Raw genomic sequence first — 7,927 nt, forward strand, 5'->3', positions numbered from 1 at the left:
GATTTTCTTCTAACCAGCCTGCCAGCAAATGGCAGAAAGAGCGCCAAATCCCAGGTTGTTACTCCCAGTTAGAGCTTTGTAGGCCACACTGCATTGAATTGGGAAAGTCCACTGAGGCCCGGTCGGGGAAGGCCTCACATTCCAGAGGGGTTCTTCATCCCCACATCCCTTGGCTCCCTGGCTATGGTGCTCTTTCCTAAGCAGAAGAAACCTGACAGCCAGAAGAGAAAGGTCAGGTCATAACTAGTGTCATCAGGGCACCAGGACATACCGCTGCTATCATCATCCCTTCTGGGGCCACCTTACACATTCTGCCTGCCTCTGTGTGAGGCAGAATCCCCGGCCTCTTCCACTCACTCCTTTCTCCTCCTCCAAGGGCTCATTTCTGTCATACTCCTCCACGTCGTCATGAGCCTCCCATTCACAGATGCTCAGGCTCCTAGACAGCTGGGCTATTACTACTGAAAATTGGGATAGATCAACCCTCAGCAATGACCAAGCCATAGAGGAGGAAGAACTTTCAAGCTGGAGCACTTTCCAAGGCAGCTCAAAACACCCTCTAGTCAGCCATGGCCACCCCTGGCTTCCTGAACCCAGAGGGTATCCAAGTCCCACAGATAGGGACAGGCTGACCATCTAGTGTGTCCTGCAGTTCAGCCTGGGGCTCACACTGCACCCACTGTCATCAACTAACAACGAGGAAAGCTCAAGGCTGACCCCTGCCTTCCTCCGTGCGGCCTCCAGGACTTTGAGACCACTTTTTTCAGGACTCAGCTGTTAGGAACGCTATTAGAAACAACCATTTACCAAACAGAATTTTCCTAACACCGTAAAATATTTATTACTCAGTAAATGGAGCTGGGACAATTGGGTAGCCAAGAGGGAGGGAGTGCAGGGAGATTCCTGTTCCAACTTATGCCAGAATAAATTCCAGATGGCTCACATATTTAAATGTAAAAAATAAAAAATAAAAAATAAAAAATAAAAAAACCTTAAAGCTAGAAGAAAATGGGAGGGTTTTTTTTTTTTAAATATATAAGCTTGGTTTGAGAAAGGCCTTTCCAAACATGTTATAAAACCCTGAATCCATTTTTTAAAAAGGATTAATATATTTGAGTCTCTAAAAACCAAACATTTCTGCATAGCAAAATGCACCCTTAAGAAAAGAAACAATGGAAAGCAACGTGTGCACCACATGTAACACGGACACCTTGACAACAGCTACCAAAAGTAAACCAACGCCTGTGTCTCGGAAGATCAGTAAATGCTCTTTTCCCTGTTCTTCCCACTAAGGACAATTAAAACCCCCAATGGAAACACCCGTGGGCACAAAAACTTGTTCTTTCCAACCAGAGGACTAGGAAAGGGGCAGCTTAGCAAGACAGAAAATTCAGACAATAAATAACTGCTCTACTCCAGCCGAACACCACAGCAAAAATGAGGCCCCACCCAGATCAGCAGAGGCCAAGACCTCGACCCTCACACAGCTATAATGAGGTGCCCAACAACCTCACGCGTGGTGTCAGAGGGGCCTGGTGAGGAGGCAGAACGCTCACCAGCACCCAGGGATTGTGCGGCTGCTCCCGCCTGGGGAGTCAGTGGAAACCACAGGGGCAGCTGGGAGTCCCATGGCATCCCAGCAGTAACAAGCAGCCTCCCACCCCAGGTATCAGTGGAGGCAGGAGGGGAAACTGGGCTTTGACCCCCAACCTGGCAGCAATATGCTATTTCCTCTTCCCTTGCTAGAGTGGTGTCAAAGTCAGCTAAAAGAGAAGGTTTAAACAAGAATGAGAAATAGAAATGTCCAAGTTTCAATAGAAAATCACTTGTCATACCAAGATCCAGAAAAACCTCAATCTGAATTTAAAAGGCAATAATCAATAGATACCAACACTTAGCCGGATGTAGTGGCACACACCTGTAGTCCCAGCTACTCGGAAGCCTGAGGCAGGAGAAGGGCTTGAGCCTGGGAAGCGGAGGTTGCAGGGACCTGAGACTGCACCACTGCACTCCAGCCTGGGCAACAGAGCGACACTTCATCTTAAAAAAAAAAAAAAAAAAGATATCAACACCAATATGGCACAGATATTAGAATTATCTGAAAAATATTTTTAAAGCAGCCATGATAAGAATGTTTCAACAAACAATTATAAACACACTTGTAGAAAATGAAAAAGTCGAAAGTCTGAGCAAAGAAATAAAAGATATAAAGAACCTATTGGAAATTTTAGAACTAAAAAAATACAATAACCACAAAGCTCAGCAGATAGGCTTAAGAGCGGAGTGGATGGGAAAGGAAAGGTGCACCATAAACTGGGAAACAAAACAGCAGACATTACCCAATCAGAACAACAGAGAGAAAATAGACAAAAAAAATGAACAGCGTCTCAGGGGTCTGTGTGACCATAACAAAAGATCTAACATTTGTGTCAACAAACAAGAAGGAAAAAGAGGGAGGCTAAGAAAATACTCGAGGCTGGGTACGGTGGCTCATGTCTGTAATCCCAACTCTTTGGAAGGCTGTAGTGGGAGAATAGATTGAGTCCAGGAGCTCAAGACCAGCCTGGGCAACATAGTGGGACCCTGTGTCTACAAAAAACTTTAAAATTAGCTGGGCGTAGTGGTGTGTGCCTGTAGTCCCAACTACTCTGGAGGCTGAGGTGGCAGAATTGCTTGAGCCAAGGAGGTTGAGGCTGCAATGACCTGTGATCACCCCACCGCACTCCAGCCTGGGCAACAGAGTGAGACTCCCATCTCAAAAAAAAAAAAAAAAAAAAGCACTCAAAAAAATAATGCCTGAGAACTTCCAAAATTTGGCAACAAACATAAATATAAACCTTCAGATTCAAGAAGCCGAGCAAATCCCAAACCAGATAAACTCTGTGAAAGTGGTTAGAATTAAAAGTCATTTCTGGAGGTGGTGCTTGTCTGAAGAGCCATGGCCACTTTCCACTTGGCCCTCATCCAGCTTCAAATTTCTTCCATCAAATCAGATAACGTCACTCGAGCTTGTAGCTTTATCCAGGAGGCAGCAACGCAAGGAGCCAAAATAGTTTCTTTGCCGGAATGCTTTAATTCTCCATATGGAACGAAATATTTTCCTGAATATGCAGAGAAAATTCCTGGTGAATCCACACAGAAGCTTTCTGAAGTAGCAAAGGAATGCAGCATATATCTCATTGGAGGCTCTATCCCTGAAGAGGATGCTGGGAAATTATATAACACCTGTGCTGTGTTTGGGCCTGATGAAACTTTACTAGCAAAGTACAGAAAGATCCATCTGTTGACATTGATGTTCCTGGAAAAATTACATTTCAAGAATCTAAAACGTTGAGTCCGGGTGATAGTTTCTCCACATTTGATACTCCTTACTGCAGAGTGGGTCTGGGCATCTGCTACGACATGCGGTTTGCAGAGCTCGCACAAATCTAGCACAGAGAGGCTGCCAGCTGTTGGTATATCCAGGAGCTTTTAATCTGACCACTGGACCAGCCCACTGGGAGTTGCTTCAGCGAAGCGGGGCTGTTGATAATCAGGTGTATGTGGCCACAGCCTCTCCTGCCCGGGATGACAAAGCCTCCTACGTTGCCTAGGGACACAGCACCGTGGTGAACCCTTAGGGGGAGGTCCTAGCCAAAGCTGGCACAGAAGAAGCAATCGTGTATTCAGACATAGACCTGAAGAAGCTGGTTGAAATACACCAGCAAATCCCCGTTTTTAGACAGAAGCGATCAGACCTCTATGCTGTGGAGATGAAAAAGCCCTAAAGTTTACGTTTCTAATGTGTCACAGAACAGGAAGATATGATTCTACAACAAAATCAACTCCCTATTAAATTCTTTCATGAAAAAAAAAAAAAAAAAGTCATTTCTGGCCAAGCATGGTGACTCACACCTGTAATCCCAGCACTTTGGGAGGCTGAGGCAGGTGGATCACATGAGGCCAGGAGTTTGAGACCAGCCTGGCCAACATGATAAAACCCTGAAAAATGAGCCAGACATGGTGGTGCGTGCCTATAATCCCAGCTACTCAGGAGGCTGAGGCAGGATAATTGCTTGAACTCAGGAGGTGGAGGTTGCAGTGAGCCAAGATTTTGCCACTGCACTCCAGCCTGGGTGACAGAGGGAGACTGTCACAAAAGAAAGAGAAGAGAAGAGAAGAGAAGAAGAAGAGAAGACAAAAGAGAAGAGAAAAGAGAAAAGAAAAGAAAAGAAACCAACAACAAAAAACAACAAAAAAAAAGTCACTTGTGTTTACAAAAAAAAAAAAAAAGAAGAAGAAGAACTGGAGAGTTCGTTCTCATGCATAAATGTCTGGTAACAAAAACTATTCCAAAAGACCACAACCTTGTGAAAACCAGAACCTAGCACGAAGACCATCACAACCTTATGCCAAAAACACTTCTGCAAGGACATCTGCTTAGCAACTGACTGTCCAACCCCAAACTGGCACCACCGTTGTTATTGATCCTTGTAGCCAAGGATAATTATCCCAAAACAATTATGTAATCCTCATTTTTCCTTTGAAAACCTTTGTCTTCCTCCAAATCCCTGAATATGCACATGGTTTACTATCACACATGTATTCCCATTGCAATACCTTATTACCAAATAAGTATCATTTTGTTTTAGAGGGCCTCACTCCGTTTGTTATTGAGGTTGACATAAATGGTGTCAGAAGTGGGATGAGGCAAGCTCACTTCAGAAGAATCAGAGGCCCCTGAAACTGAGTGTATACTGACTGAGCCCTTTGTGCTCTCCATCTTCATGAGTTGCCTTTTCCAGCCGGGTGAATCTCCTGTAGGATTCTCAGACTCCCTCCCTTTGGTGAATTGTTTTTCACTTTATAGAGGGTTTGTTTCAGTTACAAGTCTGCCTTTAATAAAGGACATCACATCCTCCTGGGATGATAAAAGCCTTTTTGTCTTTTCTGGAAAGTCCTTTCTGGGATGAGGACAAGTGCCCTTCTGGTTTGAGTGCTCTGGTTTCTAGAGAATTTATATCCTATCTGTGAGGCAAGTCTTTTCTGAAGAATTTACTTTTGGTTCTTCCTGCCTGCCTAATTTAAGAGTGCGTTTAATCTGCATAGCTGGGTTAAAAGTATTGTGAACACTAATTTTGGTCTCATTTTGGTTCGGTTATGCGTGTCTGTAAGTGACTTGGCCCTTTTCCTTTGCTGATTTCTGGAAATCCTCCAAGAGCAAAAATAAACATTCCAAATGGCAGACACTAGTGGATGACTAATTAAAAGCCACGAGGGCAGTTGCCATGATCTAAAATACCAGTCCAGACTCCTGACATTCTCTGGTGGATTTATAGGATTATCTTTGCTCTTGAGAGATTAATAAGAAATGGAATGGGACTCACAAACGCTAAGGCACACCAGGTTTTCTGAGACTCCAGCCAGCTATATAATATGGCCTATGCTTATGCATGTTTTTTAAATGATGGGCAAATTACTTGAAGGAAAATTCAGTCATTAGTCAAACTCTCTAAAAAAAAAAAGCACACAAACCCTCCAACTACAATGTTAACATATGGATCCTTCTAAGATCTCTACTTTGAATCTGCTAACTTTTCTCCTGGTGTTGAGATAACACTCTCTCCTAATGGCATTCCAGCCAAGATTTTTTTTTTTTTTTTGGGGGGGGGTCCTAAAGGTCTTTCAAATTAATGGCTTTACAAATTACAACAGCTTCATAGCAGCCAACAACCTAGATACCTTTTGTAAATGTAAATTTAGGTTTGTCTAACAACCACTTAAGGTGATAGAACAGTTAATTGAAGGATTAATAGTCTAAAAGAAAAAGAACTAGGTAAATGTTTATAAAAGTTAGGTTATCAGGGCCAGGTTTGGTGACTTACACCTGTAATTCCAGCACTTTGGGAGGCCGAGGCAGACAGATCACTTGAGGTCAGGAGTTCGAGACCAACCTGGCCAACATGGTGAAACCCCATCTCTACTAAAAATACAGAAATTAACCAGGCATGGTGGCAGGCACCTGTAATCCCAGCTACTTGAGAAGCTGAGGCGGGAGAATCGCTTGAACCCAGGAGGCAGAGGTTACAGTGAGCCGAGGTCATACCACTGCACTCCAGACTGGGTGACAGAGCCAGACTTCGTCTCAAAAGAAAAAAAAAAAAAAAAAAAAGCTGGGCTTCTAGACCAAACAGGTGAAAATCATGAGCTCAGAGCAATAATATTTCTCTGTCCAGCATAAAAATTGCTTAGTCTGACACAAGGCGCCAGAAAAAAACAAAAAAGAAAACACACACACACACACACACACACACACACACACACACACACACAGCCAAAATGCTTGCCCATCCACTGACTATTCAAGTAAACCAGACCAGCAAACAAAAGATACATTTTCTACTAATCCAAGGCCACTTGGAGACTTTGTTTTTCTTATACAATTCAGTTGGTCTTAGTTAAAATGTAAACGTTGAAGAGTTACCCCAAACTCATTGAAACAGAAAAAAGGAAAAGGATGAAAGAGATTTTAAAAAGTTAAACTGTTTATGAAAATTTTGGTCCACAGCTTTCACTGGATTAGTTGTTGGAGCAAAATTTAGCCATGTGAACAGGTCCCATTTTGTCAGAAGTAGAAGTTGGATCCAACCATCGTTTATAGACTGGTGAGTTTGTATTACTCTCTCATAACTAAAATTTTAAAATGAAAGCTGTAAGATTTGTGTGCATATGTAAGCATCTGGTATGTTTATGCATATGTACATGTATTATGTAATATGTTGTGTCTACATGGTGAAATCTGACATAATCAGCCAGCAATCCCTTAGGGAATTCCATTCAGATTGGCTTAGATAAATGAGCACTCATAGAAAATATATAGTAATTAACCCTCATGCCTTTTAGAAGTAAATCTTTAATAAATAAGCTGGTTTTTAAATTATTAGTAACATAAAAATAGAAATGTCTTCAAAATTGTCAGTATGCATTTTTAGCTGCATGCTGGTATCTGTTAGATATTAAACTATAAATTCATTTTTAAAACAGAATAACCTTTGTGTAACCCTTTGGTAAATAAGGCTAATTTAATATTGTTGGTTTCATAAAATCAGCTGTATCTCCTGTGTTATCAACAAAATACCCATATATTTAACTTTAAATTTCTTAGGTGAACACTTGATATTCAGAGGCTATAAAAATGTTAACAGAGAACTAACTTGAAATTATGACAAGCTTTGTCTAATATCTCAGTTTTCACAAGTAATCTAGGTAAACTGTTAAAAATAAATATATCATGTAAATATAAAGAGGATAAACATTTATAAATAAACTTTTCATGTAATTTGAAATTTTTTTAAGTGTATTTATTTTTATTTTTTATTTAATGTGGCATCTTACTATGTAGCCAGGCTGTTCACAAACTCCTGGGCTCAAGCAATCCTCCTGCCTCAGCTGCCCTAAAATAGCTGGGACTACAGGTGTGTGCCACCACACCTGGCTAATTGGAAATTTAAAATTATGCTCAATGAAATGATAGATGTTCATTAAATGTCTGGGTCATTTTCAAATAGGATAAAAAACTGAAACAAATGACTGAACATAAATATCTGTGTTCCTGCTTCTTAAATTTTATAGAAAGATTAAATATATTTTGGTCCATTAGTACACATTAAAAATTATGTTATGGGGAAACATGTTTCTAAAAATTATAAAATGATTCTCTTTGAGAAAAAAAGAATAATTTTGTCTAATTTGGAGATTATTTAAAGGTAATCTCAAAAAGTAAATTTAGAAAGGAACTAGAAACAAGATAGAAAGGAACTGGTAAGTAGGGGTGAGAGAGATGAAGAAAGTTATAGGTATGAAAAGTAATTTTGGTAAGGAAAGTTAAAAATAATAATTTTGTATGAGAAAGAATCTTGGGCCAGGTGCAGTGGCTCTCATCTGTAAT

General features: G+C 41.0%; 1 pseudogene across 1 annotated transcript; it reads left to right on the forward strand.

Annotated features, from left to right (window-relative positions):
• The first annotated feature begins 2,921 nt into the window (after nucleotides 1–2,921).
• On the forward strand, nucleotides 2,922–3,864 carry LOC112622061 (annotated as a pseudogene). Its single transcript, XR_003118925.1, has one exon. The product of XR_003118925.1 is annotated as an omega-amidase NIT2-like (transcript).
• Nucleotides 3,865–7,927: the final 4,063 nt, after the last annotated feature.

This window comes from Theropithecus gelada, chromosome 4, assembly GCF_003255815.1.
Source record: "Theropithecus gelada isolate Dixy chromosome 4, Tgel_1.0, whole genome shotgun sequence".
Lineage (NCBI taxonomy): Eukaryota > Metazoa > Chordata > Mammalia > Primates > Cercopithecidae > Theropithecus > Theropithecus gelada.